The sequence below is a fragment of the Archocentrus centrarchus genome, unplaced genomic scaffold (genome assembly GCF_007364275.1).
Source record: "Archocentrus centrarchus isolate MPI-CPG fArcCen1 unplaced genomic scaffold, fArcCen1 scaffold_72_ctg1, whole genome shotgun sequence".
NCBI classification, from domain to species: domain Eukaryota; kingdom Metazoa; phylum Chordata; class Actinopteri; order Cichliformes; family Cichlidae; genus Archocentrus; species Archocentrus centrarchus.
This window is the reverse complement of record NW_022060287.1, coordinates 698,695-708,630: the sequence shown is the minus strand read 5'-3', so window position 1 is coordinate 708,630 and position 9,936 is coordinate 698,695.

Genomic DNA, 9,936 nt, shown 5'->3' with positions numbered 1-9,936 from the left:
TTCCACTAAGAGGGGAGCCCTTTGCCCAAAGTGCACTGAACAGAAGTTGCAGGACTGTAGTCACTGCTTTGTGTGTGGAGAACATAGAGCAGTTGGATGCTTAAAGCGCACCAAGTTTCAGGGAAACTGGAATCGGTCTCTGTTGAGGGACAGCCAGAGACCGGTACCAGACCCCAGTCCCAGCCAGTAATGTCTGCCAAGCAACCCCGTAAATGGACTGGAGAGCAAACCAAACGCAAGAGGAACAAATCCTATGCACCCCCCATATCGAACTACTGCGGGCTGTAAAGTTCCCTTGGTCGGGAAGAAGAGTCTCCTGAAATGTTTGATTAATGGTTATCCAGTTTCAGCGTTATTTGACTCGGGTTCCCAAGTGAGCATAGTAGACAGACAGTGGGCGAAGACACACATTCCCAGCTATCCAGTTAGACCACTACAAGAGCTTCTAGATGATGGACTAGAAGTGTATGCAGTCAATGGCCAAGCCGTTCCTTATGAGGGGTGGGTTGAACTCACAGTCACTCTTTCTGGTCACGAGGATCCAAATCTAACCGTGCAGGCCCCCTTCCTAGTAAGTAGTCTGACCCGCCCCCAGCCACTAGTAGGAGCTAATGTTTTAGGGGCAATCATCCAACAACAGGAATCAGATGAAGATGCTAATACCATTTAACTGAGTCTCCTACGCCGAGCTTTTGGTTTGGATGAAGAACAAGTGGTGGCCATGGTTAGTTTTATTCAAGTGCCACAAAATGGTGACTGTGACCCAGTCACAGTAAGAGTTGGTAAGGACAATGTAACCATTCCAGCAGGTAAAGCAGTGCAGGTTTGGTGTAGGGTGCCCCAGAACTTTGACACCGCTGACCCCCTTGTGCTTTATGAACCTGCAGAAGAGAATGTCGCTTTAAGACATTTGAGTGTTGGAGAAGGACTCCTAGAGATTAATAACAACCAAAAACCCCTTGTTAAGATCCCCATCTCCAACCACTCAAAGCATGAAGTAATTTTACCAAAAAGAACCACACTAGGCACGATCCAGCATGTCGCTAAAGTAATAGAACAAGACCCTGTAGAGTTGCCCCAAACCATGCCAGCCACAGTAACATCCGTGGAGGCGGCCCAATCTACCTCTCCTAAGGTCTCCCCTGCTGAGTCCTGGTTACCGCCAGTCAGTCTTAGTCACCTGAGTCCAGACCAACAACAGGCAGTGGAGAAGGTGCTGAGGGAAGAGTGTGAGGCGTTTTCCCGTGACAGCAGCGACATAGGCTGTATCCCGTCATTGCAAATGGACATCCGACTCAAAGACGACACGCCAGTCCAAAGGGCCTATGCTTCCATCCCGAAGCCCCTTTACCGCGACGTCAAGGAGTATATCCAAGAACTGCTAATCAAAGGATGGATTGTAAAGTCACAGTCACCTTACGCAGCCCCTGTGATCTGTGTGAGAAAGAAAGATGGAACTCTACGGTTGTGTATTGACTACCGCCTTCTTAACAACAAAACAGTGCCAGATCGTCATCCGCTCCCTCGAATCCAGGATCTCACAGACTCACTTGGGGGCTACAGCTGGTTCAGGGTAAAGCCTACCATCAGGGTTTCATAGCAGAAGGGTCCAGGTACCTGACCGCCTTCACCACACCATGGGGCCTTTACGAATGGGTACGAATACCCTTCGGGCTGTCAAATGCACCAGCAGCTTTCCAACGGAGCATGGAGGAGATGCTCGACACACTCAGGGATGAATGCTGCATCCCCTACCTGGACGATGTGTTATGCTTCTCCAAGTCATTTGATGAACATGTCCAAGTGCTGCGCAAAGTGTTGCAGGCTTTACAGCGTCATGGAGTAAAACTAAAGCCTGAGAAGTGCGAGTTGTTCCGCAGAGAGGTCCGATATGTTGGGCGCTTGGTGTCTGCAGATGGCGTAAAGGTGGATCCCAAAGACATTGAGGCAGTGCAGGCGCTCAAACACAAAAGACCACAAACAGTTGGGGGTGTGCGACAGCTTTTGGGGTTCCTGAGCTACTATCGGGCATATGTACAGGACTTTTCACGCATTGCCAAGCCCCTGTACGACCTACTCCAAATCCAATCTGACACAGCTCAGACTAAACCGACCAGAGGCAGAGTGAAGTACCCTCAACAATCATCTCGAGCTCCAGTACAATGGAACGAAGAACACCAAAAGATACTTGAGCAGCTGATCGACATGCTGACCCAACCACCAGTGTTAGCATACCTGGACTTCACCCGTCCCTTCATACTCTACACGGATGCATCTCAAAAAGGCCTGGGAGCAGTTCTTTATCAAAAGCAGGATGACAAGATGAGAGTAATCGGGTACGGGTCCCGCACATTGACACCCGCCGAACAAAACTACCACTTGCACAGCGGCAAACTCGAGTTTTTAGCCCTCAAGTGGGCAGTTTGTGACAAGTTTAAGGACTATCTTTTCTATGCCCCTCATTTCACCATTTTCACGGACAATAATCCCCTAATGTATGTCCTAAGCACAGCAAAACTAAATGCAGTGGGACACCGTTGGGTGGGGCAGTTAGCAGATTACCACTTCGACATAAAGTATCGATCAGGGAAAGCCAACACTGATGCGGATGTGCTTTCTCGCTGCCCCCTTGACATCAATACCTTCATGAAGCAGTGTTCTGAGGAGCTTTCAGAGGAAGCGGTTGGAGCACTATGGGAAGGGAGCAGGAGAGCTAAGCAGGGAGATGTGCCTTGGGTAGCAGCCCTCAACCTAGCCTCATCTAACCAGCCTCTCAGAGGGTCCTTTCACACAATCAGCCATGATGAATTGGTTCAGGGACAGCGCCAAGATCCTGTCATTGGAAAAGTCCTGAAGATGAAGGAAGACAATATTACACCAAATGAGGACAACAAAGGTAAACTTGATACAAACACTAAGAGACTTTTGAGAGAGTGGAGCAGATTGCACATAGATAATGGCCTCCTGTACAGGAAGACAACAACACGCAAACAACTTGTCCTACCAGCCACTTATCGACAGACAGCTCTGACCCACCTTCATAATAACATGGGCCATGTTGGAGTGGAAAAAGTCCTCGGTCTAGCCAGAGATCGGTTTTATTGGCCTTTTATGAAGAAAGAGGTAGAAGAGTACGTCACCAGAAAGTGTCCATGCATTAAACAGAAAAAGCCAGCAACACATGAGAGGGCCCCAATGGGTAGCATAACATCCAATTCACCCCTGGAGCTTGTGTGCATAGATTTCTTACACTTAGAAGCTTCCAAAGGTGGGTTTGAGTACATTTTAGTGGTGGTTGACCACTTCACCCAGTTCGCACAAGCCTACCCCACCAAGAACAAAGCAGCTAGAACAGCAGCAGATCGGCTCTTCAACGACTTCATTCCCAAATTTGGATATCCCACCAAACTCCACCACGATCAAGGCAGGGAATTCGAAAATGAACTTTTCAAAGCTCTCAGACAGCTGGCAGGTGTAGGTCACTCCCGGACGTCTCCCTACCACCCACAATGCAACCCTACAGAAAGACTAAACCGGACATTGTTGCAGATGCTCCGCACACTAGGGGAGAAAGAAAAGCATAACTGGAAAGACCACCTCCCCCATATCATCCACGCCTATAATTGCACAAGGCACGAGGCCACAGGCTTTTCCCCATATTACCTGTTGTATGGCAGACACCCCCGCCTCCCAGTGGATCTCCTTTTTGGCCTTATGGCAGAAGATGGAGATGAGACGGCACAGGGATATGCCAAGAAGTGGGCAGGAAAAATGACAGAAGCCTACAGAATAGCATGCGCAAACAGTCAACAGTCAAGTTTCAGGGGAAAAACAAACTATGACAAGAAATGTAAAGGAGTAACCTTGCAGCCTGGAGACAGAGTACTGGTACGTAATCTCAGTGAAAGAGGAGGACCTGGCAAACTAAGGCCCTATTGGGAGCAGATGGTCTACATTGTGAGAGAGCAAGTTGGAGAGAACCCGGTCTACAAAGTAAGCCCAGAAACCGGAAATCGTCCCATTCGTACTCTGCATAGAAACCTGCTATTACAAGAGAAAAAAAACATGAACAAAAAAGGGAAATAAATAAACAAACATTTCATAAATAATAAAAAGTGGAAAGAAAAAAAAAGGGGGGGGGGTACACTAAAAAGAAAACAGATAAAGAGCTTAATGCATTCTGTGCTACTATAATTGATAAGAGTTATGTACCAGGTATGTGCAGCTACAACTGGGATGAGTGGAAATAGCACCACTCATGGAGTCACATCCAGTGTCAAAGATATAACATGATTCAAGAGCGGTGACCAGATTTTTGAGAAAGTGGTTTCGGAGCCTTTAAGAGAGTACCTAATTTTTTCCAGTTTCATGAAAAGACGGCATCTTTTATCCAGTGAGAGTGTGTAGGTGGGAGAGGATTTTTCCAGTGCATCAGAATAACACGTCTAGTTAACAATGTGAGGAAGGCCACAAAGTCAGCAAGGTAGGGTGACAGTAATTGATTTTTGGGGAGGACCTGAATAAAGCAGTGAGTGGAGAGGGCTGTATTGTGGTTAAGGTAATTCCAAAAAGTGAATTAAAGACAGATTCCCAAAATGGGGATAGAGAGGGACAGGTCCAAAACATATGACCAAGAGTGGCTGTACTCAAACCACACTTCACACAGCTTGAATCCACGTCAGGAAAGATTCGAGCTAACTTACTTTTGGACCACTGTACTCTATGGACTACTTTACACTGTATGATTCTATGTCATGCACATATTGATGAAGAATGAATGTGTTTTAGAATGGTTTTAGAATGGTTTGCCACATTTAGTCTTCTATTTCTAGATCGTCAGACCAGGTAGCACGAAGATGTTTAAACCCAGGGGTCAAGTTGGAAATCAAAATATTGTATATTTTTGATATTGTACCCTTTGGAGTTGGATTAATTTCTAACAGTCTGTCAACCATAGTGGAGGTGGGGATTATCGGGAAACCAGAGAGACGGTGATGAATAAAGTCTCTAACTTGCAGAAATCTAAAAAAACGGGCACTCGGCAGGTTGAATTTCAAAGACAGTTGAGCGAATATATATATATATATATATATATATATTAGGGGTAGGACTCGATTAAAAAAATTAATCGAATTAATTACAAGCTTTGTAATTAATTAATCGAAATTAATCGCATTTTAATCGCATTTCAATATTTGACATGAGAAATATTAATTTAAGTTTGGTTGATGAATAAATCAATATACATAAGCTTAAACTTCAAAATTTTGTTTATTTTCCCACCAGTCTACTACACAGACCAACAAAGGGTGGCAGTGCTCCTGTGATAAGCAAACTCCTGAAATTAAAGTTAAGCATCATAACTGGATAGTTTTATTCAACATTAATGTCTCACTTGTTATAGTTGGAAATTAATCATTCTCTCAGCTGTATTCCTTGATGTTGAAATGTGTTATGCTTGTTTTAACAGCTTATTTTGAATTAAAGACTTAAAATTAAACCACAAAAAGGAGAAAAAGTTCGTTCTCCGTTTAACAGCTGCTTTTACACAGCTGTGCTTCACACTCACGGTTGCTAGGCGACATGAGCTACGCAGAGGTGACGGCAGCTGATATGAAGGCTAGCTGCTCACTTCCGGCCTTTGTGGTGTCCGTGGGCTGCGAAAGACGTGGGCCGGGTCCTTCCCCTAATTTGGACATTGTGCGTCGGTATAATCTGTATGCCTGGAACTCGTGCACTGAGAAACGTTCCACGGTGCAAAGTGCGATTAAAATGCGTTAAAATTTTTAACGCGTTAATTTCCCCGTAATTAATTAATCAAAATTAACGCGTTAAAGTCCCACCCCTAATATATATATATATATATATATATATATATATATATATATATATATATATATATATATATATATATATATATATATATATATATTATACTTAGATGGAACTTTTGCCTCATTCATTTCATTTCATTTATTTATATATATATATATATATATATATATATAAATAAATGAAATGAAATGAATGAGGCAAAAGTTCCATCTAAGTATAGCTCTTTCACAGACAGTAGTCCATGGCTTTTCCACACTGCAAAAGTCTTATCAATGAGTGAAGGTGGAAATAAGGAGTTAGAATCAAGTGGTGATGAGAGCTATTCTCTGGCTCCCGACATGTTTCATAATTTGAGCCCATATTCTAAAGCAGGGGTGTCCAAACTTTTTGGACAGAGGGCCACACATGGAAAAATATACAAAAGGCCGGGCCACTTAGTTCAGGACAAATTTTATATATCACAAGTTATTAAACCAAACACATGTGAATAATCATTGACATTGCCTGGATCACAGTTTTTTATTAATGATTTTTCAATTTTTCATTTATTCTGCTGCTTTACAGGTCTTTTCACTGTTGGCAGCCTCACATTGCTTCTTACTCGGGATCATGATTCCCTCTTCACACCCCTGTATAAAAATGGGGAAATATAAGGGGGAAAGAGGAAGGGTATATGTGAGCTTGTTATGCAAATATGTATGTGGGCTTGTTAACAGATTTATGTTTGTTGCAAAATATTATCAACTTAAATTGACTGAATTTATAAATTAATTACTTATTTACACATGATTATATAATAATGTGTATTTTTACCTCACCTAAAATGGGAACAGTGCTGCACTCAGTGGGAGCAGTGATGCTGTGCTTTGGCCTGAAGGATGGCTGGCAGATCAGGAGTAAGTTTGGTGGTTGAGATGCGGAGGACATCACAGAGATGGCTGTCAGTCATTTTGGTTCTCAGTCTGCTTTTGTTCAGAGTTAATAATGAAAATGTTTGCTCACATATGTATGTGGAGCCAAACAGACTCATCATTTTTTTTGCATGGCGTCTCATCAGAGGAAACTTGTCCTTTTCCACGCTCCGATAGAAGTCAGGTAGGGACAAAAGCTGGTGTTGATTTCTCAGAGAATCATCACACTGCATATCAATAAGTTCTAATTGCAGACTCTCTTCCACTTCCTCTGCATCCACCAGGAAGGGAGTCGAGAACAGTTTGATTTGTTTTTCAATATTAGAGAAATCTTGGAAGCACTGACTGAATTCTGTCATCAGAGATGTGATAACAGACAAATATTTCCCTTTCTTAAGAGAAAGATTGGCCTTTGGAAAAGCACTCTTGATTTCGGACAGCGTGGGGAAGTGCGCAAAATTAAAGTTGCGTAACTGTGCCTCAAAGAGACGGAGTTTCACGCAGAATGCCTTCATCTGCGTATAAAGTTGTGGTACAAGCTGGTCTTTGCCTTGTAGGCTCTTGTTAAGTGAGTTAAGATGATCAGTAAGATCAACTAAAAATGCTAGGTCGGCCAACCATAAAGGATCACTCAGCTCATGAAGCGGGCGGTCCTTTTCTTTCAAAAACTGGTCAATTTCCGACCTCAGGGCATAAAACCGCTGCAGCACGGAGCCGCGACTTAGCCAGCGCACATCACAATGGTACAGCAGGTCTCCGTATTCAGCATCGATGTCTGATAGGAACGCTTGAAATTCTCTGTGGTACAGCCCTCGTGCTCGAATTATGTTTACCGTTTTCACAACAGTGTTCATCACATCGCCGAGCTGGACTGTCTTGGAGCAGAGGGCTTCTTGGTGAATGATACAATGCATTTTCACAGCCTCACCTCCACTCTCTTTAACCTTGGCACACACCATAGAGGCCATTCCTTTGCGCTCTCCGGTCATAGCTGGGGCTCCATCCGTTGTAACTCCACACAACTTGTCCCATTTAAGTCCCATGTTGTCAACTGCATCTGATACCGCTTCAAAAATGTCCTTACCCGTCGTTGTGCCCTTTAGACTTCTAAGATCAAGCAGCTCCTCCGTGATGCAAAAATTATCATCAACTCCCCGCAAAAAAATTAACAGCTGTGCGGTGTCTGTGGCATCTGTGCTCTCATCACATGCTATCGAGTAAAAATCAAAAGCGCAAGCTTTATTAGCACGAAAAAAATACTGTTGCTGAGCTAACAGGCTGGCTGCCATTTGCTTAACTTTATGTTCTCGTTCGGCACCAGTGTAGGATGCATACGTCTGATGTTTGGTTTCATAGTGTCTTCGTAAATTATACTCTTTCATCACTGCCACAGTCTCAGTACAAATCAAGCAGACACACTTCCCTTTCACTTCTATAAAAAAGTATTCATTTGCCCACCGTGTCTGAAATCTTCTGCATTCACGCGTTACCTTACGTTTCTTCATAGACGCCATTTTTTGTCTGCCCTGACATTTTTCTTCACTTATCTTGTTTTGTTGAGAAACTGCCTTGTTCAAGATAGTAGCTCCACCTAGTGTTAAAAAAGTGCAGTGCAGTCAAGCAGAAATTTGACGCTTGGGCCATATTGTATTATACTTATTTTAATTTGCTGCGGGCCAATTAAAAATGGACGGCGGGCCGCAGTTGGCCCGCGGGCCGTAGTTTGGACACCCCTGTTCTAGAGCAATTCTTGACAATTATGTTGTTAGTATGAGATAGAGGGGATATTGCTGGAGGAAGACATAAGAGAGAATGCAAAGAAGCAGAGCCACATGAGGCCTCCTCCACTGGTAGCCATTTGGGAATCTCAAGGTTAGCACTACACCAATATAACATTGCATCAGTGTCTTATTTCTGTGATTGTCTGTGTCCTGGTCTTTGTCTGTGTCTTATGTAAACAATATGTCCCCAGTAATTTTGGGGGAAATTAAATTTTAATTGAGCTTTATACAGGATTGAATCCAATTAATTTTGGCCAACAGAAAACTTGGTGACCCCCTATAATTATGACCAGGAAGTGGAGTGTTACGGAAGAACTGCTGGTGGCAGAGTCACACTTGAGGCAGAGGTTCCTAGTTGGGACCACTGCAATGGAACAAGCTGGCCTGGGATACTTCCCAAGTTGCCATGTCAATAAAATCACTGGGAAAGAGAGACAACAGCTCATATTGGAAGAGGTATGCTCAGGGGAAGAGGAAGTATAAGTCAGCAGGGCAGTGGGGTTTGGTCAACAAGGAGCCTGGACAAGGTGGTGCAACATGAGGTCAACTTTGAAGCCCTACAGCTCCGCCGCCCATGCCCTCTCCGGATCAACATGCGCCAACAGTGACTCTGAAACCTGAGACCACTGTGCTGGGTTTCCCGACTTGTTGGAGCCCATGCTCCAACTGCAGCTCCGGTCAGGAATGGCCTGGTATATGCCAGGTCGCTGGCGAATAAAACTTTTATTCTTCGGGACTTTATTAGTTCCCGTAACCTGGATTTTCTGTGTGACTGAGATGTGGCTGAGTGTTGGTGAGTCCAGTGTGTAACAGCCGGATGGCTGTCCCTTAAATTATGGCCACCCGTGTTGTTGTTTTTTTACTCACCCACACACCCTCTGGATGCTGACCAATGGGATGACACAGATTTGGCGCTGTAGCGTCCAACGCCGCCCATACTACTTTACTTATGGGCCAGGGCTCAGTGTAGATGGGAGAGAGCATGGAAGACGGATGTGAGTTATCCGCGACCTCGGCCAACGACACGGCAAAGTTAGCCTTCGCTAAGTGACCGCGAGTAGCTTAGCCTCGTGACTGGACCTTATCGGCGAGGAACAGCCGGGATCAACTGTCGGGAACGACCCAGGACTGGACATTCTCCTACGGGCCCTGGTGTCGTAAGTCTCCAGCTGTCAAACGCGCTGGATTTCTTTTGTTTTGAACTGTTGGCAGTGGTAGCTGGCATATGCTGCCTGTAGGAAGTCGAGAGTGTGTTTCCTTGTTTTGTTGTGGATTTCGGTGGAAAACCCGGAGTGGACTTCTTTTTTTTTGCCCTTTTTTGCATCTGTTTTGAACTGAACTGAACTGAACTGAGGGATAACCGGGAGTGGATTTGCTTTGTTTGTTCTACTTTCTTTTTGCTTATGGAC